The 12,189-nt window shown below is 47.9% G+C and overlaps 1 pseudogene; it reads left to right on the top strand.

The window, feature by feature from the left end:
* Positions 1-10,127, top strand: part of LOC132085740 (zinc finger protein 418-like) — a 130,413-nt pseudogene extending 120,286 nt beyond the window's left edge.
* The last annotated feature ends 2,062 nt before the right edge of the window (positions 10,128-12,189 follow it).

The following is a 12,189-nucleotide window of genomic DNA, read 5'->3' as shown; positions in this document are numbered from 1 at the left end:
ATTGTAAAACAAAAGGAGTGGTTAGAGTTTTCTCTGTTAGCCTATCATAAACCTGGATTTTGGAATATGCATGAAGTTCATTAACACTATTATTTAAACTGGCTGATCGATCAATAAACTTGAGTTCGATGCATTATAGGATGGTCGTTCTCCCCTCACTTCAACAAATGGTGACACCCAGACGTGATAGCGGACACCACGATGATCGCGAACACCATGGGGATTGCGAACACCACGAGAAGTGAGGACTGGTTCGGGCTCCGAAGCAGCCGGAGCGGCAAATAAGTGCGAAACCAAAGCGGAGGAAAAAAGCCGCCGATACGCGCCGTGCCCTGGCGACCAAATTAGATGGGTCCAGCCGATACGTGCGGCCAATGCCTGGAAAAAAGCTGCTAAGGGAAAGTGCGCACTTAAAAGAGGTATGGAAAGGCAAGCCGCATATGAACTTTTTATTACGTTTTTGCAAAAAAGGCAAAATAAGGGATAGACTTACAGAAGGAATTGCAAGGTCTTTTGGCTTATGGTCTGGAACGGGGAGTCTTTGTGAATCCCCACACGATTCGCGAGTTGTCTGAATGGCGTAAATTTGGTGATTTATTATGGCAGGCTACGTTAGACGATGATAAAATTGCTAGGAAAATGGGTAAATTATGGCGGGTCATTAACACCGAGCTGTTGCAGTTTCAGGCGGAAAAGAGGGCTGCCCATCAGGCTACTGCCCCTCAGGATCGTAATAAAGAATACGATCAAGACAGGGAGTTTGATAAAGAGTCGGGGACCCCTCTCGGCCCTGCAATGAGGACGGTTTTATTACCAACCTCGTCACCTCCCTCGGCAAGCCAGGCTGTGAGCCAGGCTGCGAGCTCGGCAAGCCAGGCTGTGAGCCAGGCTGCGAGTCTGGCTACAAGCCACGCCCCGAGCCAAACTCCCCAGAGGGCTTTTCTCCCCGCTGTGCCGCTTACGCCGCCTCCTTTAACAAGCCAGCCCCCCGTAACGAGCCAAGCTCCGCAGGGTGCTCCGCAGGGTGCTTTATTGCCCGCTTTGCTGCAGGCTATGCATCGCACTTCTGAGTCTCCCGTATCTCTTGCATCGCAGCAGCCAGAGCCAAAAACGTATGCTCCATTCCCGAAAAGCAATCAGAGCCCTGGGTTGGAAAACAATCGAGCGGCGATGATTGCACGGGAAAGACGGGATGCGTGGGCAGCTCTTGCCAAAGATGCCGTGGAAAAGGGAGACCAGGAGTTGATAAGCTTGGTGAGCGAACTGGCTTGTCCGGTTATTTTCACCCCTCAGGCCGGAGGAGGCATTCAAGCTACAATTAGTGCTTTAGACTGGAAGATGTTATCTCAGTTGCGAGCCACTGTTAGCCAGTTTGGCTTTAAAAGCGAACCAGCCAAGCAAATGCTCGACTATATTTTTGACACCAGTATTCTTCTTATTAATGATTGTCGTGGCATAGTTAAATTAATCTTTACCCAACATCAGCAATTGCTGTTTAACGCCCATTGGCAGGCACTCGTAAATGAGTGCGTGGCAGTTCAAATGCAGCAGGGTGACCCCCTCCATGGCATCACTGTTAATGAGCTTATGGGTCTGGGACCATTCCTTCGCACTGAGGCACAAGCTTTAATAGGTCAGGAGAAGTGCCGGGAGGCAATGAGGTTAGTCAGACTCGCAATAGAAAGAGTAAAGGAACCAGGAGGGATACCAGTATATATGGGAATTAAGCAAGGCAGAGAAGAATCATTTGGCGCTTTTATTGATAGAGCTGCGGCTGCAATTGAGAGAGCGGGAGTAGCGGAATATATGCACGGGGCCCTCCTCAAACAGTGTGCGATCCAAAATTGTAATTCTGCCACTAGAAACATACTTAATACCTTAGGAGCAAATTGGACTATAGAGGAGGCATTAGAGAGGATGGCTCTTGTGCCAACCGGGCAGCAGGCTTTAGTAGTAGACGCAATTAAACAGCTAGGAGTAGGCTTGCAACAGGCAAAGTCTTCTCAGAGTCAGGTTTTAGCCGCGCTTGCACCTCTTCACGTGTCAGCCGCATTTGCAGCATCAAGTAAAAGGGGCCACCTGAAATGTTTTCGCTGCAGAGGCTTTGGCCATACGCGCCAGGAGTGCCAGGCTGTTGGAATCTGGTGCCAGAAATGCTGTATGGATAATCATCATACAAGCGCCTGTAAGCGGAGGTCGGGAAACTTCTCCAGGAGCGCATATTCCTGTAGCAGCCGCGCCCAGACACAAGTTGCCGCTGCAGAGACAACACCACCCCGTGCCTTCAACCCTCCACAGCAGGGAGCCTCCAACCTTCCGCAGCAGGCAGTCTCCAACCCGCCACAGCCGGGAGTCTCCAGCCCGCCACCGCAGGGAGCCTCGGCATGGACCTGGCAGCCGCAGTAGACATTACGCTGATGACTCCGCACCTGCAAAAAATCCCTACGGGGGTTCAAGGACCTATCATTATACAAAACAAAGCGGTGGGTGCGCTACTATTTGGGAGATCTTCTGCATCTGTGTTAGGACTGTTTGTTTTACCTGGCGTTATTGATGCGGATTACACGGGAGAAATTATGGTCATGGTTTATACCCGTTTTCCTCCTCTTCAAATAAACAAAGGACAAAGGATTGCTCAGCTGGTACCGCTTGAGCAAATGACGAAAGGAATACAACCCATTAAAACCCAAGAGAGGAGAGACAGCACTTTTGGTTCTACAGGAGGACTTACTTTGTTAACTTTAAATCTGGCCGAGAGACCGAAGAAAAAAGATGAGATAGAAATCAACGGACAGAAAAGGTCATTTTCAGGTCTGCTGGATACTGGAGCAGATTCCAGCATCATTAGTCCTAACTGCTGGCCTCATCACTGGCCCTTGCAGCCGGCAGCCACTGCAGTATCCGGGGTAGGAGGATTTACCCTGGAGAGTCACTCACCCCCAGTTCAGGTTCATATCGACGGGAAGCAGCTGACGGCGACTTTTTCAGTGGTACAGTTACCACCTACTGTTCAATGCCTTATAGGCCGGGACATTATGGCTCAGCTAGGGGTTGTTCTAATAAATGAACACCCTTTGGAGTAAAAGCCATTGCTTGGACTTTCCCAATTCCCATCACCTGGGTCGATGATACCCCGGTATGGGTTAAGCAATGGCCTTTGAAAGGGGAAAGTTTGCAACACGCACATCAGCTCGTTTCAGAACAGTTTCAACAGGGACATTTGCGTTTGTCTACCAGCCCCTGGAATACTCCAATTTTTGTAATTAAAAAGAAGTCAGGAAAATACAGACTGCTCCATGATTTGTGTGCTGTTAATGATCAGATGGAACCTATGGGCTCATTACAACCTGGATTACCTAACCCAGCCATGATCCCGATGGATTGGCCTTTTCTAATTATTGATCTTAAGGACTGCTTTTTTACTTCACTGCTTTTTTACATCGCCCTTCACCCGCGGGATATGCGACTATTTGCCTTCACATTACCTGCAATTAACAAAGAAGCACCCGATCAGAGGTTTGAATTGACGGTTCTTCCGCAGGGCATGCGGAACAGCCCCACCTTGTGTCAACTTTATGTCAGTGCAGCTTTGCAACCTCTTAGGAAGCAATGGCCTAATACAGTAATATATCATTACATGCATGATGTATTGTTTGCTCAGCCGATGCCTTTCACACAACAACAAGTCCAGGAAATAAGAACAACACTGGCACAGTATTCTTTAGTAGTAGCTCCTGAGAAAATTCAAACAACTGCTCCCTGGAAATATCTGGGATGGTCTATAACAGAACAAATTGTTAAACCTCAAAAGCTGCAATTAAAAACAAAAATCACTACCTTAAATGATGCTCAGAAATTCTTAGGTGATTTACAGTGGTTAAAACCGATGGTGGGAATACCTAATGAACTGCTTGATGAGCTGCGTCCACTGTTAAAAGGAACTGATCCAGCCCATCCGGTGTGCATTACTGATAAGCAACAGTGGGCCATTCAACAAATTATGGACTGTGTTATGCATGGACATGTTCATCGAAGGGATCCAGATGTACCCGTAGATCTTACCATTTGGAAAGGCCCACAATATCTTTTGGGAGCACTTACACAATGTAAAAGAAACAGGGGAAACACGGATATTAGAATGGATCTCCCCCCCACTACAGCAAAGCAAGACTCTTCTTCAAAAAATTGAAATGTTAGCGAACTTGATAAAGAAGGGCAGAGAAAGGATGCTGCAGGTAGCTGGGTTAGAACCAGCTGCCATCAAGATACCAATGAAGAAGGATACCTTGGACTGGTATTTGACTAATTCAGAGGAAATGCAGGAAGCCCTTCTGGGAGCATGTTGCCCTATTGAAACACACTAGCTTCGACCAGCGTTCATTCAATGGATAGGGGACTGGGACTGGATAACTCCTCCAAAGCGAGAGAATTCTCCTATCTCAGGTGCCATTACTGCATTTACAGACACTGGCAGGAAATCAAGAACTGCTGCAATAACCTGGCAAGAAAAGGGAGTATGGAAGCATCATATTCTGCAAGCAGAAGCAGTGGACAGCCTACAAACCATGGAACTGTTAGCAGTGGTATGGGCAATGGTACAATTTAAGGAACTTTTGAATGTTGTTACAGACTCTCTGTATGCAGCAGGAGTTGTAGCAAGAATTGAAGATGCTTCCATAAAGGAGGTGCAAAATCAAAGACTATATGAACTACTATTGCAGCTAAAGAGAGCTACAAGATCCAGGGAACATGCTTATGCTGTAATACATATTAGAAGTCATAAATGGAAGGTTGGTTTAGGAGAAGGGAATGATAGGGCAGATAGATTGGTTACCATTACCCAAAGTACACCTCTGTCAAGTCACCAATTGGCTCGAGAAGCTCACTCGATGTTTCACCAGAATGCAAAAGGCTTAAGCAGAGAATTTAAGATAACACTCTCAGAAGCAAAAGCTATTGTGAGGGCTTGCCCAATTTGTAGTCATCATAATGGGGGAAGTGGTTTAGGCCTAGGAGTAAATCCACGAGGCCTGCAAACAAATGAATTGTGGCAAATGGATGTTACACATGTTCCTAGTTTTGGCAACCTAAAATATGTACATGTGTCCGTTGATACTTAGAGCAAATATATATGGGCAACAGCTCAGTCAGGAGAAAAAGCCATAGATGTAGAAAGACATCTGTACAGTTGCTTTGCAGTGATGGGTACACCAAAGAGAATTAAAACAGATAATGGTTCTGCCTATACCAGTCATAGAATAGGGAAATTCTTAAGACATTGGGGGATTGAACATGTTACAGGTATTCCTAATTCCCCAACAGGGCAGGCCATCATTGAAAGGGCACATGGTACCTTAAAGAAGTATTTAGCCAAGCAGGAAGAGGTAACTGACCCCCACTCTAGATTACTAAAAAGCTTATTTGTGATCAATCATTTGTGTGTGTTTGGTGATGTAGGGCAGCCCCCAGCAGAGCTACACTATAAGCCACAAGAAACTGGTGAACAGGAAAAAGAGGTGTGGGTAAAATACCGAGATCCCAAGACAGGGCTATGGAAGGATCCTGCTAAGGTACTGTTCTGGGGAAGGGGATATCTTTGTATTTCCACCCCTACAGGAGCATTGTGGGTACCTGCCAAGTGGACTAAACCTGTTCTTGATGCAGCGACTGGTGGATCAACTCACGGAAGAGGACAAGGACCGTCTGGAGAAGAAGCTGCTCCTGATCCTGAGACCACTACTGCTTCAACTGAAGGGACACTCAAAGGTGATCAACAGGGTCATAACACGCCATTGCCGGACGACCAGGGAACTGATTGACATTATTGAATCATTATCATCTTTCCATATAAAAGGACCGGCAAAGGAGAACTGTCTTGAATGTCACAGCCCAAATTGTGCTGCTTGGGTGGCACTGTGTTGTGGGGGTTGTGACAGGACCTTTTGGGTGGATCAGTTGTCACTTTTTCATTTATGGTGTAATACCTGTAATCATAGACATACCTTGGAACATAATTGGGAGTGGGCACTACGGAATGAAACAGGACTAAACACTGCCTCAGCTTTAGATCTTTATGAATCACATGAGCAGAAAATCTTGGCTTATTATCGGTGGGAGGTACAGTGTATTTTGAAAAGGGTTAAAGTTCAAAGTGCATCATATATAGCCTCAGTAAGGTGTAGAAAACTGGTGCCTTTAACACAACATTCCGTTGTAGGGCCTATAAAAGGAGATCCCAATCAGGCATTAGACAACTGCATTAGAAGGTTACAAAGGTGTGGTCTTCAGGTCTCGGGAACAGTAAGGTTAAAACTGATAAGAAAAAGAAGGTCAGAGTAAAACCAGAAAAATGAGGTTTCCTTTTATTATATTACTTAGTGTAGTGGTAGCTGAAGAATTAAAGGTAACATATTTTAGTCAACCTAGAGATAATGTATGGATAACACTTGCTAGGCAGATTAATCAGACATCGCTTTGTCTCAGCATTTGGAGGAGTTACTAACCCTTTTCGAACATGTTTGGTAGGGCTTCCAGTATGGTCTCCTCAAGAATTCTGCAGTTTTATTAATAACCGTGCCTTATGTATGCGCAGTATGGTAAATATTAAATTGCCTGCACAGAAAGGGTATACTGCCAGCCAGAGTGACGGCTACCGTCAATGCCTGCTAATTCAATCACTTAATACTCCTTTGCATTCTCCACCTGAGGAGTTGGAGCTTTTTGGAAGTGCAAATGCTAGCATGACCAGCACTTCCAACGGTGGATGGTTCAGCTTTGATTATTCTAATCCTCAAAAGATGAGTCAGCATAAACAAACATGGGCTACTCTGGATTCATCTCTAAGTCCAGACATAGTGTCTAAACAACTCTACAACCATTGTAAAGGCTCTAGCATCATGACACCTAAGAAACTACCTACAGGGATATTTCTAATTTGCGGAGATAGAGCCTGGAATGGTATACGTGCCCAACCTCAGGGTGGACCTTGTTATTTAGGCAAGTTATCACTATTCCACCCTAATATATCTGTGTTAATGCAATTAAGTCATAAGATAAACAGGCAAAAGCGTAGCTTACATAATTTAGACTGTAGTCAAATAGGAGATCCATGGTTCTGGAGTAAATGTAAACAAGTGATGGTTTCAGCTTTCCTACCATGGGGTGCTGCAAGCAAAGCATTGACTTTAGCAAAACAAATAGGGTGTTGGGCTAAGGGTGAATTGAATAAAACTTCACAGATATTAGATATGTTAACTTCAGATGTACAAAGTGTTAATCACACTGTTCTGCAAAATAGAGCTGCCATAGATTTCTTATTATTAGCACAAGGCCATGGGTGTGAAGAGTTTGAAGGGATGTGTTGCATGAACTTGTCTGATCATTCTGTATCTATTCATGCTAAGATAAAAGAGCTACGGCTAGGGCTTAATAAGCTTAAGGAAGAAGAAGGATTAGGTATTGATGAGTGGCTTAAAAGTTTAAGATTGGGACTATGGCTAAGAAACCTTGTAACATATGCTATAGGGATATCAGGGGTACTCTTTTTGCTTTTACTTATATTATCTTGTTTCTGTAGCTGTATCCAAAAGATGGTTAGTAGGATGATAGAGAAAACCTGGCAAACTAACCTCATTTCTCTCAAAGAAAAAAGCGGGGGAAATGTGGAAAGTTTAGTTCAGGCATGGCTTGAAGAAAAAGGCCATGAAGCCATGCAATTGAGAGAAAAGTAACAGGTAGCTGTGAAGCAGTTCCAAAACAGTTCCCAGCCTGACTTCTATAAACAATTAGACTCTCTCAGGCATCATTGTATAAACAATAAGGTTCTCAGGCAGTCTTCCCATAACAAGGGAAACATCCTCTCTGGGAAAAGATGGCACCCTGAGAACATATATGGAAGTTTTGGGAACCGTACATATCACAGTGGGAACACTGGTTTAATTTTGTGTAAACAATCAATGGTATTGTAAAACAAAAGGAGTGGTTAGAGTTTTCTCTGTTAGCCTATCATAAACCTGGATTTTGGAATATGCATGAAGTTCATTAACACTATTATTTAAGCTGACTGATCGATCAATAAACTTGAGTTCGATGCATTATAGGATGGTCGTTCTCCCCTCACTTCAACAATTCCTCTGCCCAATTAAGGTGCTAATGAGGCCAAATCCAAAGAATATTTTATTGAAGAGTAAATGTGAGGTAGAGAGAAAGGGGGAAAGAAAGAGAAAAGGGGGGAGAGCAACAGACAGGGACAGGGACAGAGACCTCCCCTGGAGCAGGGCAAGTGTGACATTGTCCCCTGTGTGTGTGGCCTTCCCAGGGTGGGGGTTTTACACCTGAGCCAGTTTGGGTAAAGGGGGTGGTGTTCAACCCCCCCTGAGCAGGGATTACCCCACTGTTTCAGGTTGCCATGTAAGATGTAACCAAATGCATGTTTTCAATCCCCATCTTCATCAACTGCTATAAACAGGCGGGGCAGTGTTCTTTATCTCTTCCATGACTCAGCCCTGATAACGCCCTCCAGGGGAGATATCTTCTGCTAATGGGCCATTGAGTGTCACTGCAGGACTGATAAAATTCCATCATCCCATTGTGGGATGCTCCGCCCAGGGGGAGGAACCAAGCATTCCTACATGGATATAAGCTGAGACTTGCCACACCAGGAGCACCTTGCCTACTGGATTCCCAGAGGACAAGAGCTCCATAACCACCACTGGACTTCCAGAGGAAGACCAGACCCTTCTCCAGGATCACTGCTCTGACAGAATCACGTTGATCACTCCAACAGAACTGCAGCCACCATTTAATGGGACTGCTGCCACCACGCTGACCAACAGGGTGTCAGGTCATATCCTGACACTGTCCGTTTAAGGCAGTGTTTCTGTATAATTGCCTTGGTCTTCACTTTCTTATTAAATTGTAATTCTGACTTAGACTCTCCCCCAGGTTTGCCTTCAAACCAGAACAAAAGACAATGTGCGCACCCTTTGTTTTCTTCCTAGAACAGGATTTCCCATTCCCAAATCTTGATTGGATGGAGGAGGAGGCTACGAGGAAGAGGAAGGAGCCCTGGGATACCAACGCAGGTGAGGAGGAAGTCAGTACCCCTTTCCCCCTCTCTCCCACTCCATCTCCCAGCCCAGCACGGCCCCTGGCTGCAGGACAACGCTGCTGCCAACCCCGTCCTGCCGGGGATGCACTGGGGAGATCTCCTTCCCTCTGGCACGGAGGCAAATCCCATCCTTTCCTTGTCCTTCCTCCCCCAGACAAGAAGCTGAGGATGGAGACCACAGAGGACAAATCTCCTTGGAAGAACCTTGTGGAAGAGGCAGTTTTGAGTGACTCCACAGTGCAGAATTACAGTGGGGAGGAAAATCCATGGAGATTCCACAGGAGGAGGGGCTTCAAACCCAGCCCAGGGTGCTCTGAGGAGGAAAGACCCACCCTGTGCCAGGAGGGTGGACAGAGCTTCACCCAGAGCTTGAAGCTGGTGGTCCATGAGCAGTTTCATGATGGGGAGAAGCCCCACAAATGCTTGGAGTGTGAGAAGAGCTTCAGGCAGAGCAGCACCCTGATCAGCCACCAGAGGATCTACACTGGGGAATGGCCCTATGAGTGTGGGGAATGTGGGAAAGGCTTCAGCTGCAGCTCTGCCCTGATCATCCACCTGCGCATTCACACTGGGGAGAGGCCCTACGTGTGTCCCCAGTGTGGGAAGAGGTTTCGGACCAGCTCCCATCTCCTCCAGCACCAGCGGATTCACACTGAGGAGAGGCCCTTCCTCCGCCCTGACTGTGGGAAGGGCTTCAAGCAAAACTCTCACCTTGTCACCCACTGGCACATTCACACTGACGAGAGGCCCTACGAGTGCACCCAGTGTGGGAAGACATTTCAGAGCAGCTCCAATCTCCTCCTGCACGAGCGGATTCACACGGATGAGAGGCCCTTCCGCTGCCCCGACTGCGGGAGAGGCTTCAAGCACAACTCCACCCTCATCACCCACCGGTGCATCCACACTGGGGAGAGGCCCTACGAGTGTCCCCAGTGTGGGAACAGCTTCACCACCAGCTCTCACTTGACAAGACACCAACGGAGGCACCAGTAAAGGACGGCCAGCCAATGCCCCAAGTGCAGGAAGAGCTTCATGCACAACTCTAGCTTCATCCCCCATGGGAGAACCCACATTGGGAAGAACCCTAATGATCCATGTTCCCCATGATCCATGCTGGGAAGACACCCGTCCCTTTTCCTGCCCCTGCCAGTGACATGATGTGGCATTGAAAAACATGAGGGTCTGGCCATGGCTCTGTCATTACATTCACTCCCACCTCAGAACATTTCCAGGTGCAGAAAAGGGACACTCTCTCTCTCTGTCCCTGAGGAGAAAGGTGTCCTTTCCAGACAGGGGAAATTGTGGCCAGGCAGACCCAGTGAGCTGTGTTTTAGTTTTCCCTGTAAACAGTTTCATTTATCCCTTCTGTTACCAATATTGTTTCTGTTCTGTTTATTCTTTATCTTGTTCCTGTTCCCAATAAATTCTTCTTATCCCAGCCCAGGATCTTGGCCTTTTGTGCTTTCCATGGGAGGTGGGAGGGCAGCGAGGGCAGCGTGGTTTTAGCAGGAGTAGGAAATTGGGGAATCCCATTCCTGAACCCTGGCCCCTGGAAACCAAGCATCCCAGCTCGTCCCAGCCCTGGTGGCCATGGCAACTGCCTTGGGAGCGGGTCCCTGGCTGGGGCTGTGGGAACCTCTTCCTTCTGGTGCCCAGGGACAGGAGTGGAGGGAATGGCTGCAGCTGAGTCGGGGCAGGCTCAGGTTGGATGTCAGGAAAAGGTTTTTGCCCAGAGGCTGCTGGGGCCCTGCCCAGGCTCCCCAGGGAAGGGTCCCAGCTCCAGGGCTCTCTGAGCTCCGGCAGCGTTTGGACAGCGCTGCCAGGCCCAGGCTGGCATTGTTGGGGTGTCCTGTGTAGGGCCAGCAGTTGAACTGGAGGATGCTGTTGGGTCTCTCCCAGCTCAGCCAATTCTGTGGTTCTGGGATCCCGTGAGCCTGGGGATGGGGCTGCAAATGGTTGCCATGGCAACGGGCTCTGGCTGCAGGCCTGAGCTGGTGTCCATGGGAACCACCCCTGGCATGGGGTCTCCATGGAGCTGCCACGGGACTGACCATAGCAACAGGGTGGTGGGGATTTTTACCATGGAAGCTGACCATAGCAACAGGGTGGTGGGGATGGTTGCCATGGAAACTGACCATAGCAACAGGGCCCTGGTGATGGTTGCCTGCCAAGGATCAGATTTGTCACAGGCCCTCAGAGCCGTTCCATGGGGACTTTCCAAGAGTCTCCAGGCTGTTCGAGAGCTGGAATGTCACAGGCAGAGACAGGGGCTCCATGGAGACCCTCCCAGGGGTTTCTGGGATGGTAAAGAGCCCTGTGGTCAGAGGCAGTCACAGCCTTTACATGGTGACATCCCAGGGGACTTTGGGCTACAAAGGCACCAATCTGTCACAGGCACTCACAGGGGCTCCACGGTGACATCCCAGGAGTCCCCAGGCTGTCAAAGAGCCAGGATGTCCCAGACACTCACAGGGGTTCCTGTCATGGGCACAGCGGGAGCTTCAGGCAAAAGCTTTATTTCTTTATTGGAGAAACTCCTGCTGAGTCATGAGGTGAAGAAATGACACCCAGTAGCCACCATGGTTCCTCAAACCCCTGCAGGGCCCCTAGACTTCCAAAATTCCTTCAAAGAGAGGAGACTGGGAGTGGCTGGATCCAATCCCAGCCGCAGAATTTTCAAAGGTGTAAAAGATTGAACAGGTGGAATTCAACTTTAACACAATTTGTCCTGCAGGATTAATGATAGTATACCAGATTAATTTATATAAATATGTCTCTGGCTTATTCTGATCATGATCAGATGGAAAAATCACCAGCACAGTTCTTTTCTCCAGAGTTCAGGAGCTATAAAAATTATTAGAATATAGTGCTCTAGGCAGCAATTTTGAACTCAACAGGGCCTTGCTGGGGTTGTTGGAGCCCATTGCAGGCAGAGCCTCCTGCTCCAGCAGGAACTGCCTTTCCTGTGCCATGAGCAGGGCAGGTCCCGCTGCAGGAGAAGCCCCAGGCCAGCCCCAGCACAGGGAAGGCCTCGGGCACAAGGGCAGAGTGCCATGCTGGGAGCTGTGCCAGGGAGAGTC

The sequence above is a fragment of the Ammospiza nelsoni genome, chromosome 32 (assembly GCF_027579445.1).
Source record: "Ammospiza nelsoni isolate bAmmNel1 chromosome 32, bAmmNel1.pri, whole genome shotgun sequence".
Classification (NCBI taxonomy): Eukaryota; Metazoa; Chordata; class Aves; order Passeriformes; family Passerellidae; genus Ammospiza; species Ammospiza nelsoni.
Note: the sequence above shows the minus strand (reverse complement) of the source record. Positions and strands in the feature narration are given on the sequence as shown.